This window comes from Dermacentor albipictus, unplaced genomic scaffold, assembly GCF_038994185.2.
Source record: "Dermacentor albipictus isolate Rhodes 1998 colony unplaced genomic scaffold, USDA_Dalb.pri_finalv2 scaffold_33, whole genome shotgun sequence".
NCBI classification, from domain to species: domain Eukaryota; kingdom Metazoa; phylum Arthropoda; class Arachnida; order Ixodida; family Ixodidae; genus Dermacentor; species Dermacentor albipictus.
Window position 1 is genome coordinate 2,622,677 of NW_027225587.1, and position 14,932 is coordinate 2,637,608.

The following is a 14,932-nucleotide window of genomic DNA, read 5'->3' on the forward strand; positions in this document are numbered from 1 at the left end:
TTCATTAAGCCTGAAGTCCTCTGGCCTAAATAAAAGCATGTCATAAATGTCTCAAGCACTGTTTATTGGACCTTCTAACGGTATTTCGATGCATCCAGTCTGCCGAGAGAAGACCGCTGGAGTGGGTTGCTTGGGTGAGAGCGAGCAGGGCACCTGAAAAAGTAAAGCCAATAATTTATCTTGACTCATGCAACAGGTTAGCACATAGGCAAATTTGCCTATGTTCTCACAGATAAGAAAGGTTCAGCATTCCGGTCATAGAAGATAACGAATACATCTTATTGAAAAATATGTGGTTTCATGCACTGCCTATGTTTCAAGGGAACATGAATTACTGTGGGAGAATAAGCTGTCATAATTAGCAGGCGATTGAAGCAAGTCTTATAGGAAAAAGATGGACACATCGTTTGATTAACAATAATTACTAGTACAGTAAAACCTCGTTAAACCGTACCCGCTTAAACAGTAGTTTCGGTTTAAAAGTAGTAAACTCAATTCCCCGACTCAGCGGCCATTGAACATAATGTATTTTGTATCCGCATAAACCGTACCAGCTTATTGCGTACGCATCGGTTAAAACGTAGCGTTTCCACTTTTCGTCGCGCAAACACGGCGGTGCGTCGTCTCCATCGGGCGGCCCGGCAGAACAACAAGACTCAGAGATCGGCACAACGGCCTCCAAGCGCCCTGTGCGTTTGCACGTGAAGCCGCATCAACATCAACATCATTTCGACGCCGCGTGGACGCCGTGCCGGAGAGCGTTGTGGCGTCGTGCAAGCGAGAACTCTCGTCATGCCGAAGCTAGGATAAAAAAGACGCCGGGTGCTCAGCATAGAAGAAAAATTAGACATCGTCGGCGCTGGCCCGCGATATGGATCTGCTGTTGACTACAGTGTGTGGCATTTGGAATGCGAAGTTGCTCGGCAGCGCTGCTGCGACCGCGAAGAGATGTCGGCTACGAGGTTCGACTTTTCACCATCGTTGCCGCTGTTGTTGCCGAAGTGTCAACTAGCGACAGTGATGAGGACGACACGGAAAGCGACAGCACGGGCTATTCAGGCCCGACAGTGGCAGAAGCTGCGCGTTACGTCAGCCTCATGAATGCGATCGTCGCAAGAACGGGCGCGATAACGTAACTATTCCAAACGAAAAGTTTTCCAACTCCGGCACCCGGCAATGAAAAAGGCGCCCTGGGACTTATGCAGCACTACTGCGCGGGTGCACGGAGAATACGTAACGCCAACGAGGAATCTGCCGTGCGAGTGTTTGCCGAGAGGAGGGGGGCTGGCTGAGGAGCTGGCACGCAGCTTCAGCAAGTTTGAGGCCGCTGTCGTCGTGCTAGGCCGCCGCGATATCAAACGAAAATAACATTTACGTCCCGCGAACTGAATAAATACTGCATGTTTTTCCCCTTTCATCGCACTCTCCCTGAGTTCCGTTTTCGACAGATAAGTGGGCGATCCCATGCTATTTCGCTTAAACAGTACTACCGTTTAGTACGTACTTTTTCCGAGCTCCGGCCGACTACGGTTTAACGAGGTTTCACTGTATTGAAGCAACAGAATACAAACATGAAATACCTTTAAAAACAACACCAACAGGTTGAGATAATAAATTATTCAGAAACTAAACCCGTCTGCCAGCAAAATACCGTAGTGTACTGGCTTTGACATTGCGCTGCTCAGGCAGAGGGCATGGGATTGAATCCCAGCCACAATGGCTGCATTTAGATGGCAGGGAAATGCCAAAACCCCTATGTAAGGTCTATTGGGTACACGTTAAAGGAGACTAGGGATCCCGCCAACTTGAAGTTATAAAAACTGGGGTAAATTTCGAGATAAGTAAACTCACAAAAGTAGAAGGCCCTGGCCATGCGAAGACCATATAAAGCCTTTTAAGGTAGGTGCCAGCAGCCGCTAAATTTCTTGCAAAAGCGAAATATAGCAGAAGCGGTATTTTTCCGTAGATCACTTTTGCAAGGTATTTTACAATTTGACACCCGACATGTTGGGCATCTACGGGCAACAGCAATTCTGGCACAGATCATAGCAAACACTGTTGCACCTAGGTATACATAGACAAATAGGTATAGGTACAGTCGCCGACTGATTTTCCGGACATGACTACTCGGTCTGCTTCACGGCACCGCCATTCTCCCCATGGACCATAATATATAACAACTTCCGAAAATTCGGACGCCTTGCAACCTCTCGTCTGATTTTTCGGACACTCCTTGAGCCAACTTGATCGAGAGCACCATGCACTGACTCTCACCGTTGCATGGTTCTACTTGCTGAACGCCATTTTTGTTTTGAACGAAGCCTCCTTGGTGCCCCACGAAGTGGCACTACTACAAATCCCTGCTCATCATCATCGTTTCTGCCTGGTTTGTAGCTACAGCAGTTCTGGTCTCAGCTTAGTATGCGATGCCAAGACAATCCAGCAGCTGATTTGTTTGTTTCTTCGTGCACGACGCTGCAAGTAGGCCAGGTTTTTTGTTTGTGCAACTGATGTCGGCGTGACGATGTTTGACGAAGCAAGATGGGCCAATTCATTTCACTAATATTTAGAATAGCTACCTGTAAGCACCACCTACCTTTCAACAACATTTGCAAAGCAAAAAACCTCATCCTGAAAATCTGCACACGAAGACATCGGTAGCATCATCAGCGTGGGGCCTCAAGATAATTCGGCAAGCCAAGAAATTACTGACAGCACGAGTGCAATCATGCCAACAGGAAATCTGTGGCTGAATAATGCACCTTCTACCACTTGGCAGACAGTGCATTTTCGCAAGGCCCTAACTACGGCAGATCATTGTTAAGGAGTTCCCGAATGCACAACTCTATGCCATTTTCCCGCTGACTCTAGGGAAGCACCTCTGCACAGTTGCAAGAAAAAAAGCTAGATGCCCCAAGAGAAATGAGCCCACTCAAGCCATGGAAGTTATGTTTACCTTGTCTTCCTACAACTACTCTAAACCTAGGACTGCTGTTTTGCACAAGGGAACAAACGTCAACATTGGTGCCTCGCCCAACACAAGTGGTCTGCGCCGTAGAAGGTGCCATCAGTCAGCCCACAGATGAGGCCCACACCAGTGCTGTCAGTGTGCTGTACAAATTGCAGAAGCACAGCCTACAAGCTTGTCTGCCTTAGTGTGATCGCAATAATTAACGAAAACCAACGAATCAAGTTTGTTTCGTGCTGAGAACAGTTGCCTCATGCTGGATTTTCCTACAATTCTTTCTAAGCACAGATAATGCTTCGTTTGTTGTGTAGGCATGTAAATAATGAAAAGGCCTGCATCACTATCTCTGAAAAAAATAATGTAAGAAAGCACGTACAGTACACAGGTGCAGTGTCTATCACATACCATTTCGTGCAGTAGAGGCTACATCGGATAAACCGGCAAACGTATAAATGACTGGCAGCGTGACCAAGCAAACTTGATGTGTGGGTCAGTCAGCAGTGGTAGTGCACTACTCTCGGTGCACATGCACCTATGTTTAAAAGCTGCTTGATCGTGACAAAATAAAAAGACAAAAGCGCTGGAGAGATATCTGAAACTTTTCTTATATGTATGACGAGGAACCTAGCACTAGCTCCCCATGCAGAGAATTACTAGACAGTGAGACTGCTTCTTATCATTGTAAAACAAATGTCACACTCACCATGTGATGCATCCTTTTCGTTTCTGTGCGAACAATATGTATTCAGATCTATTCTCCCCCTTTCACCTTTTGCACAATATTACTGTGCGAGCTATAATAATGAACTGTTAGTAGCACTCTGACCTGTTGCCTCCTTTCTTTCCTTGTGAATTGTGTGCTAAATACGGCTTTTTTTGGTGAAAGAGTGCTAGTTTAACGCATAAACTAGCGCCGTGGCACTTTGCAATAAAGGACTGTTATAATTCTCTAAAAATATGTCCATGCAGAACAGTGTCAAAAGAACACCTTAAAGAAAGAACATGAGTGTATCTATCATAAAGACCAATCCTTGTCTTTTTTCCTTAACATAATTTTCAATACCGATATTGAAGTACAAGCTCACCATATTATATCACCTCGTCAATGAAGCAAGGCACAATGGCGCCCAACTGTCGCGGGACCAACTTGGATGTGGAGATCAGCGCAGATCAGCAACATAGCATCGTCTGCTTACACTTCTTCTCCAGGTCCAGCCGTACCTATAGCAGCTATAAAACAAGTGAGCTTAGAATAACAAGTGAAACAATATAAAAAGTGGCAGTGAACAAAGCAACTTTCGTTAGGCATAAATAGGATCGCATTGCTGACATTATGCACATAAGTAACTTCATTTTGAGCAACAAAGCATCCAATTTAAGAAACATTATATGTATGAGCTATCTATGTGAGAAAGATTAATCGAACGCCCTCTATTTGCTACACCCCTCCCCTTATGCATGGATGTCTCCCTGACTGAGTGAGCTGGGCTGATCCCAGGTATAGTGTAAGTAAAGGGTGTCACTTGGTGGGCCAATCTCGATACCATTGCATGACTTGTACAATAATTTTAATGTGTATTGTAATGCTGGCCATCCTGCAGGCACTGCAACATTATAGCACCCATAAGGCTAATGGTATTACCTGATAAGGTTAACTAATAAGTGTCCCCAGAAGCATAACTCGGCATGTATACTCGGAGGCCATTATTATAAGAGAAGCAATAGCAGAGGTGAAGCTTTATCCTGTGCCATATGCAAAATGGCCGAGCACGCCCAGCTTTTGGTTACATTCTCACTTGTGACCACTGCAACAGGCTGACTGACATGCGTAACCAGCAGTTTGTAGGACCACATTTTCATAACCTGCATTTTTTTTTACATCTGAAGAGATCAGCCTCAAGCTCCATGCTGCGCTGCACTCGAGAAGCATTATAAACTGGCAACATTTAAATGCTATGCTGCATGGTTTGTTGCATGCTTTAGGAATTTACTTATTTATTGTACACATAGCTCATAGTCTCCAGTTGGAGTATTGCATGAGGTGGCAAGAAAACAAATTCTGAACTAACAAGGAGAACATTCAACAAAACAAGTCAGACCAAAGAAAAAAAAATAACATACTCTCATAATGGGACTATGTATCTGGCAGCTAGCTTATAAAAAAGACAATTAGGAATGTTTTACTACTGGTAGCGCTTTAGGGGATGGAATGTAGAATTCCAAGCATCATAGACTTTTCCCGTATTCACAAACCAACCTTATACTTATCTTTTGCCTTCCTTACCTTTTCAGCGCCTTAACGCGTTTCATAAACAAACCTTATGCTTAAGCCGAACCTTTCCTTAACCTTACCGGCTCGGAAAAGGAGCGTTCCTTAAGGTAGCCCGGCAGCTACCTTAAGGCGCCACTTATTATGGCCGACCACGCAAGCAGCTTTTCGGAGCTAGTCGATTTTGTCACCTTATTAAGGGAAGCCGATGTTCGTGAAGCCCTTCCTTATGTAAAGCTCATCCAGCGTGTACTCAGGGACCGTCAGAATGTCATGGAGATGTACAATGACGGCGAGTTTCTTGGCGGGTTCCGCTTTTCAAAACGAGCGGTGGTACACCTTCTCTCCATCCTGCCACTTGCTCCGAGCCCAGACGATCGCGGTTCGCCCGTGCCGCCACTTCTCTTTCAAGTTGTCCCAACACTTGCGTAGCTGATGCTCCGTGCGCGGGTGGACTCCGTTCTTACTGTTGAACTGTTCTTCTATCTGCTGCCATTTCTTTTTCTTCTCGCTCAGGGACACCGCATCAGTACGCTTGATCTCCAGCACGTTGCTCTCTCTCGTCACCAAGTCAATCAAAGTTCCCCGCTCCTCCTCCGTAAAGTTGATTTTTTTCCTCTCAGTGGCCATTCCCACAACAGATCTTACAATAAGCAAACGAACACTTCAAAACACAAATAAATGAACAAATAAGGAAATAAATAAATAAATACGTGCAATATTTACAGCATCTAAAAGTACAAAGCGCAAGTTATAGCTAACACACAAGAGAAAAAGTGAAGCAACTGCGCTCGAGCACCGCAAAATGGAAATGGAAAATGAAGCACTGCAAATGAAAAAAAAAAACGGCAACGCGTGTTGCCATGGCAACACGCGTTGCCGTTTTTTTTGTGCGTCTCTCATCTGCAGATGAGAGACGCGCAACAGCTAGAACTCGCTCTTTCCACAACGCGTAATAATGCGCCATCCAATTTTTATATTTATTGTTCTCAGCGACAAAAATGTGTTTCCTTTTTAATAACTGAGCGGTTTAAGGCCAAGAAAAGTTCATAGCCTCGCACCCATGCTCATCTCTTATGACGATAAGGCTGCCTTCGATAAGGACGCCTTTTCACCCAATAAGGGACGCTTCTGAATCATACCTTGGCCTTTTCTCAACCTTATACTTTCCTCATCCTTATAAAAGGGCGCCTTATAGCGTTAAGATAAGGTTGGTTTGTGAATACGGGCCTTAAGCCACCTTTCGTGGTTTTTTGTTTTGAAGTCCTATTCTCTGTACTATTATAGAAATGAATAGCCCCCTCCAAAATAAAACAAAGAAAACATGTAATGCACAGTAATGTAACACAATAATGTAATGCACAACAGTGAATACTTAGAAAAATGTAATTAAGAACATGGAGTCTATGTGGGCACAGATGTTAGATGTCTACATGAAAGCATAATAATAAAGGTGGGCAGAGCATTTATGCTATTGTCGGGCAACCTGCTGCAAGACATACAGGTAAAAGGATATGCATGCCTCACAACACAGTCCCTAAAAATATATGTCACAATACAAGTGAGTAGGTATATCATGCTTATCTACAATAGCTCCTAATTATATTTATTTCAAACTGAAGGTGGGCCAAATTCTAAATATACGATTCAAGTAGACAGAAAAGGGACGTTATGAATATGGCATCTACAGCAAAAGTGTTGTACATTATGTCATACCTGCCAACCTGTGAACATAATATTTTGTAAAAATGCTGCAGACACTAAATTCTTTGTTGGGGACATAACACACATTATTTTAAAGCTTGCTCTCAGCACCCCCATTGTTGCATACACACACACATTATTAATAAAGGGAAAATCGCACATCCACCCACTCGTAGCAATTGCTACAAAAGAAACCCGTACGGATTCCTCGAAAGGAAAGCCTCATAGTTGAAAAAAAGAAACCGTCCAGGTCCGGGACTCAAACCCGGGACCACCGTCTTTCCGGGACAGCCGCTTTACAATCTAAGATAACCAGGCGGCTAGCAGATGGCCGGGCGAATTCGAATTTGTCGACAACATGAAGCAAAGGCAAGGGTGTGACGTAATAGTTCTGCGGAAACGCGCAAGGTGTACAGAGGTAATTAATAAAGGGGAAAAAAATATTATGTCAAACCCTTGCCTTTGCTTCGTGTTGTCAACTAATTCGACTTCGCCCTGCCATGTGCTAGCCACCTGGTTATCTCAGATGGTACAGTGGCTGCCTCGGAAAGGTGGCAGTCCCGGGTTCGAGTCCTGGACCAGGACGAATTTTTCTTCAACTGTGCAGCTTTCCTTTTGAGGAACACATACGGGTTTCCTTTGTAGCAAATGCTACGATGTCTGATTTTCCCTTTAATAATTACTTCTCTCCACCTCGTGTGTTTGCGCATGACTATTACGTCACACACACATTATCAACCATTATTTAACTTGTCGTGCAGCACAAAAAGCAGCAGCGCACTTGAAACCAGTAACTGACAACTTTGTTTTTTTTTTAGATTACAGAGCTTTTTCAGCGTGTTTGCTGCTGCCGCTTTACGCTGCTTCATGAATTTATCTGACCAAACTTCCCTAAAGCAAGTGCCCCTCTGATGTTCTCGTTAGAGATATTGCATCGCTAATAATGAACCATTACAAGTACCATTACAATTAATTTTTACGTGCATTTTAACAATGTCATGCCTTTAATCTCTCAACAGCTTTAAAATATCTTAACCAACACAACTTCATTGTCTTTCTAAAGTGACATCCATAAAATTGTAAAATGAGCCCACATTTGTAAACCCACGGAAAATTCAGGAGAGTTTCCAAACATGGATGATACCAACAAAATCTGCAGCTTCTGTAAGTGGCAGCAACTGCTTTGCACACACCTTGTCACAGCATGCACATCAGGTACTTTGCCGTGCTGTTGAGGCTGCAGAAGTGCCGCAGGTGCATATCTGGAGGTGCCTCTGGTTCACAAAATCTTGCCATCCCTAAACAATAATAAATGCTTAATTTATTGTAATCTCTGCTGAAACTGCAAACTTGTGATATAAAAAGATCACGTCATATTTTGAAAAAAGTCTCATACAACCAGTTACATGAAGCTGCAACTGGTTGTGCAAATATCTGACCGTAACATCACAGGCGGTTAAATAACACGTAAATTGAACTGTAGCAAACATGAATCTACTATGAAAAGGTTCACACAAACGTACAGCTGTATAACGTGAAATGTGAGTTGTACTATCAAAAAATTCCTTAGGACATGAAAAGCGTTCCAAAACCTAATTTGTTTATGCGGCGCAACAAAGCACTGCTCCCAAAGGACGATGCGCTCAAAATTTCAACAGACCACCTCTTTTTCTGGAGAGACAATACAGAAAAGAGAAAGATTTTTCGATTAAAAAGAAACATTGCTTTTGTAATTTCGGCTTCTCTGCAAGATCGGAACCCTTTACAAGTACACGAAAACACACAGGACACTAATACACGTCATCTGACGACACTCTATAAACAGACGAATTTCCATACAAGCTGAAAATCTGGCCATGCGTCGACGAAGAAATCGGGTGCTATCTCGCGCAGCTGTTAGCTGTGAAGACGACACATCGACGTACTACTTCTGGAAATGCCTATACCATTTCTCAATGAAAAATTATGTACACAAACAGTAACTTTCTTTGCTTGAATTTTTGTGCCCATTTAGATAAAAGAACCACCCGCGCTAGCGTGCTTCATAGGTGAAAGTAAATAAACCACAGATAGAGCTGTTGGTAACATGAATACGTTTTAGGGCAATTTCCATGGAACTTTTTGCTAAATGTGCACTGCGACATGAAGAACAACCATTTGAAAAGCACATTTATAATTCTTGCTGCTTTACTCATTCGGATTCGGTTGTTGTACGGATCTTGCGATACGTACAAGAACGCACACTTCACGAACCATAGACAGGAAGAATGCGCGCAAGCGCCGGACTTACCTTTCTAGGCGTACTCGGAAAACGCTCCTTTTAGCGTCACAGGTGCCGCGGCATCGACTGCACCAACGGTCCTTCCGGCGCACACACTGTTGAATTGCGGATCAACTACAGGACGTAAGAGCACAATTTTCACCAAATTCTTCCGTACAGTGTGATACGATGCGAGAGTGCCAGAGGAGGAGATCCTTTTCGTGAGCCCGGAACAAAGAAAGTGGTGAAGGCTCATACCTTCGACATCGGCGCACCACACGAAGGATACTGCGGGCTACATTACGCGGTCCCAGGGGTTTTGTGATTCTCAATGAATACAAAATGCACCACAATTACTCTCGGCACAGCGTACACACGATTAAACAACTGCATCGGACGGCGTCAATGCAGCGCGCACTCACATGTAGCTAAGGCTGAAGACGGCAAAATAATATCACCTGTAACTTTACCGGCGCTACCTGTGCTGCCATCTGTAGGCCGCCACCGAAAGCGACCGTGCTTTCGGTGATCTCATGGGTGGTGACGGCGTTGTATTTCGATGTTATGCGAGTCGTACAGCGTCTTGTACGACGTGTTTCAGCAACGTTGCTTTTAATAGAGAGGACGGCAATGTGCGTATACGCCGTATAGACGTCTCACCCACTTGAATAACGCAACAGGAAATTTTCAGTCTGTCGTATTTTGGGACGTTGTGACTGTCGTTCTGTTCTCTGTAGTGTGACGTCTTGTAGTCGAAAATTCTGTAGCTTCTGATCAATATATTTGATTAAAAATTGACAGAGACCTCTTTAAGGATAAGAAAAATTATTAATACAAAAAAAGAAAGTAGAAAAAAAAAGCTTTCGCACAGGATTTGAACTGCGGACCTCATGATTCCGAGACAAGCATCTTACCACCGCACCACGCCGAACATGCCCGCAACTCGACTAGGCCAGTAATATAAATCTCTCTCTGGGTTGCTGTTTACATTTACATTTTAAAAGCCAAGATGCGCTTTCACTTCACCGGTCGCGTCAACTGCCGTATCTCTATATGCGCAAAAGTGTTGTTACCATCGACAGGTACATCGTGGAATGCTAGAACATCAATTTTGCTGTAACGATATCCATATTTAATAAGAAATTCAGAAATAGACAACGGTGACCGGGGACACTGAAGGTTTTTACTGCTAATTTCGACAGTTGTCTCTTGCTCTTTACACTTTTGAGCTCGCATATAATTCGTGCGTTCAATGCAAAATAGCTACATAAACACTCGTGGGTGAGTCTCGATCCGGACAGTATACTGGCTTCTCACGGCAGCGCTGTACCAGATTAATGAGACCCGAGCGAGAAAGCTTTTCACGCAACTTTGTGGAACAATCCAAAACTTCTTTTCCGCTTCGCATAAGCTTGTGCAATATTTCTGGGAAATTAACTAATTTGTCAGTGTAACCGCACATGTAAGTCCACAGGACTGTGTGCCCCATCTTACCAAATAAAACAAAGCGGATACGCAGCCATTCCCGCAGATGGTATGATTTTGATCAGCGGCCGATTTTGAGGAGGCCGGTAGCACGTTGCTGGTGCCGCGTCGTCACGGCACAATTATAACAATTGGCCACGTCGACTTTAATACCGGTGTCGGTGCTATCAGTATTGCCGGCTTCAGAGAAGCACGATTGAATACCGCGCAAGAGAAAAGTGCAGTGTACACCACCGATGCGAAGCTGACATAATTAAAGGGCCGCGACGGAAAGTGCTTCTGTTGCGACTTCAGAACTCTTGGCCGTCGCGACCGAATGTTTCTGTTGCGACGTCAGAATTGCTGTCGTAACGTCAGAAATGTCTGTCGCAGCTACAGAAACGTTAGGAACTTCTGTCGTACAACAGAAATTTCTGTATTTGCAGCAGGAATTCCTGTTGTCTTTTTCAACTGGGCAGGACCGGGAATCGGTTTGAAATTCGCAGCTAGCATATCGCAGTTTGGTCTGTGAATGTTCCGAGGTGTTCACGCAATTTCTGTAGAGCTTGATAATGGCCCAATTTAGCACTAGGGGTTAAATTGTCAGGATGTCGAACAATAAAAAAGCTCCTCCCCAGTTATATTCAAGCATTAAACTGGTATGCATGATGCCATCCAGTATAGTTGCCACAAAGCTCCAGATTAAACCAGCTTTTGTGACAAACAGGCGACCCTATATGGTGCCACTGCGTCCAGTATAAGCCAGTTTAGTTGCAAACAGGGCTCCTGTTAAGACCCATTTCTGCGTGAACTGGTCATGCCTATACCTGCTTGCATGCCAAACGGGACCCCGTTCAGACCTGTTCGTGTGTGAACTGGTCCTGTTTATACCTCTTTGAATGCCAAACGGGACCCCGTTCAGACCTGTTCGTGTGTAAACTGGTCCAGTTTATACCTGTTTGAATGCCAAACGGGACCCCGTTCAGACCTGTTCGTGTGTAAACTGGTCCAGTTTATACCTGTTTGCATGCCAAACGGGACCCCGTTCAAACCTGTTCATGTGTAAACTGGTCCTGTTTATACCTGTTTGTTGCTAAACAGGTCCCTGTTAGAACCAGTTTAAACCTGTATAACCCAGTTTGAATTTAAATAGGATTTTCCAATAGGGGTCGCATGTCTTCACAAAGTGGTCTGCGTCCCGAAAACACCCTGGCCAATAGTACTCTTGCAAGAGACGGTCCTTAGTTTCCTTAACTCCTAGGTGTCCGGACCACGAACCCCCATGCGACAAGCGCAACAGATCCTGACGATAGCACTGAGGCACGATCAGCTGATCGAACTCCACTCCCCTGCGGTCTATATACTTCCGGTACAGAACCCCACCTCTTTCCACAAAGCGAGCATTTTTCTTGGCGACACCTTCCTTGACAATGCAGCGTATGTTTTCTAGGCTGCCATCCTTCTTTTGCTCGGCTATCAAAGCCGACCGGCTGACTTTTAGCAACCTATTAAGTCCGTCAGACGTAGGCGCTATGAGCAAATCTGCAGATACCTCTTCTAACTTTCCCGCATCGGGCATTTCCTCTCCAGTATCTGGTGCCTTTAACGCTACAGACTCAGTTTTATTCAGCTCGGGCGTGCTCTGAATATCAGCTTGCTGCGCCTCTGACCCTTTTTCATCGATCGACAACGTCGGCCCCGCAACTACCGCCTTTGCAGCGAGCTCCCGAACCTTCGATCTGGTTAAGGCCTGAACGCTAGCCTCACCAAACAAAAGCCCCTTCTCGCGCAGGAGGTGATCGGACCTGTTCGAAAATAGGTACGGGTACTGAGGGGGCAGCATAGATGACACTGCAGCCTCCGTCTCAAGTGCTCCGAAAGGTCCTTCAATAAGCACTTTTGCTACGGGCAGACACACGCTGTGAGCTTCCACGGCTTGTTTGATCCATGCGCACTCGCCCGTGAACATATCGGGTTCTACGTAAGAGGGGTGAACTACATCCATCGTAGCTGCGGAATCGCGAAGCATTCGGCACTCTTTGCCGTTCACGAGGAGGTCTCGCATGTAAGGCTCGAGAAGCTTCATGTTCTCGTCAGTGCTGCATAACGACAAAAACACGACTTTTGTTTTTGTTTCTGGACACTGCGCCGAAAAGTGACCCGGCTTCTGGCACGTATAACACACGCGCGCTTGCCTCGTCTCGAACCGCTTTCTGCGTTCGGCTTCGGCTGCCGCCGTCTCCTTACGTTCGGTCGGACTGCTTTCACTCGCATCCGCAGTACGTGTGTCCCCCTTTGCTCTCATGGGCGTGAACTTCGGCCTCTCGAACTTAGAGCCAAATTCACCCTTTTGACCGTCCTTAGCTCCGCGAGCCCGACGCGTCACAAACTCTTCGGCTAGCTCAGCGGCTCTAGCCACCGTACTAACGTCTGGCCTATCCAAGACCCAGTACCGCACGTTCTCAGGTAACCGACTATAAAACTGTTCCAGCCCGAAACACTGCAGAACTTTCTCGTGGTCACCAAACGCTTTCTCTTCTTTGAGCCACTCCTGCATGTTTGACATAAGCCTGTAGGCAAACTCTGTATACGACTCACTTTTGCCTTTCTCATTTTCTCGAAACTTCCGACGGAACGCCTCCGCGGACAGCCTGTACTTTTTTAGCAGACTCGATTTCACTTTGTCGAAATCCTCTGCCTCCTCTCTCTCCAAGCGAGCGACTACGTCGGCCGCCTCGCCGGGTAACAAAGTGAGCAAGCGCTGTGGCCACGTTTCCCGAGAGAACCCCTGCTTCTCGCACGTTCGCTCAAAGTTAACCAGGAACAAACCAATGTCCTCTCCAAGCTTAAACGGCCGCATCAGGTCAGTCATTTTAAACAATACTCGTTCTCCTGCACCGTGTGCCTGATTTCCATTACGAGCGCGTTCCATCTCTAACTCGAGACGTTTCATTTCCAAAGCGTGTTGACGGTCGCGCTCTCTTTCTTTCACTTGTTGCTCTCGCTCTTTTTCTTTCTCTTGTTGCTCTCGTTCTATCTGTTTCTCTTGTTGCTCTCGTTCTATCTGTTCTTTACGTTCACGCTCATCTTTCTCTTGTTTCTCTCGCTGTTGCTGTTGCTGTTCTTTAAGTTCGCGTTCCTGTCTTTTTGCCGTCTCCCTCTCCTCAATGGTCTCAAGGCATTCCGACAGCTCGTCATCCTCAGCTCCTAACTCAAGAATAACCCTTAGCAGTTCTGGTTTTCTGAGTTTGTCTGAGACATCCAGACCCAACTCTCTTGCAAGCTCCAACAATTTCGGTTTGCGCAACGACTTCAAATCCATGGCTGCTCTGAATGCTGCTTTCTCTACTGCCTACTATTGTCTTGCCGCAAACTAACCCGGCAGCAACGACAACCACAATTACCAGCTCTGTTTCTGACACTAACAAAAGCCTGGCAAAACTCAGAAGAAGAAAGTCCCGCACTCACCAAACCTCGCAGCCAAGATTTCAGCGCAGTCGTTCCGCTGCAGGCAACCAGTCATCACACAGGGCTCGTTGCACTGCTCCCGGATGGTCGTTGTGCTGCTCAGCATACAGTCAACCGCATTTCTTCGCTGCTGTCCTCCGTTGTCGCGATCTCACCGCTGGCAACCAGATGTTTGAACCGCACCGATGGCACCGGCTGTTGGAAGCTCAGTGCTGACGCCCGTTATTGCAACTGGGTCGCAAGCCCCAAGGGTAGCGTTGGCCTGGCGGCCTGGGGCACACTGGAAGCATCCGAAGGTCCCAGCAAAGCATGAGGCGACTGCTAACAGAACAACTTGTTTATTCTAGCATCGCAAAGAGCGGGCGGTCAGGTCGACCGAAGTAGAGAGACGGGAGAGCACGTTACTCAACAGCAGAAATCGGAGCCTCTCCTGGCGTCCGGGGGCAGCTGCTCTTATACTCTCGGACTTGAGAGCAAGAGGGAAGGTCACGGGACTTCACCACGTGACAGCGGCGACGGACGGACTGAAAGACACGTTGGAACAAGGAGGTGACGCATCAGCCGGGCCGGCGCCGGACAGACCTCCTCGCTTCACACTGGGGGAGCTCCTCTCCCCGGCTGCCGCGCTTTGACAAGCGTGGGCACACACACACACACGCACACACAAAGACACGTGGCACTGATCATGCCGGGACGCGCTCGGCGGGGCGCGCTCGCGGCCGCTCCGAACGGGCCAAAATGTCCGCCGCTTGGAACGAAGCTCCGGCGTACGTTGCATCCGCGCTGGCTTTACCGCGCG

At 46.2% G+C, this 14,932-nt stretch overlaps 1 protein-coding gene and 1 long non-coding RNA gene across 3 annotated transcripts in view; one reads left to right on the top strand and one right to left on the bottom strand.

Annotated features, from left to right (window-relative positions):
- Positions 1-14,932, top strand: part of LOC139052759 (chromosome-associated kinesin KIF4A-like) — a 124,410-nt gene that overhangs the window by 34,573 nt on the left and 74,905 nt on the right. The gene's annotated exons all lie outside the window — the stretch shown is intronic.
- On the bottom strand, positions 44-9,824 carry LOC139052762 (uncharacterized). Its single transcript, XR_011510047.1, has 4 exons — positions 9,232-9,824; positions 8,135-8,239; positions 4,054-4,198; positions 44-153 (listed from the first exon to the last, which is right to left on the bottom strand). It is a non-coding gene; the product is annotated as an uncharacterized lncRNA (long non-coding RNA).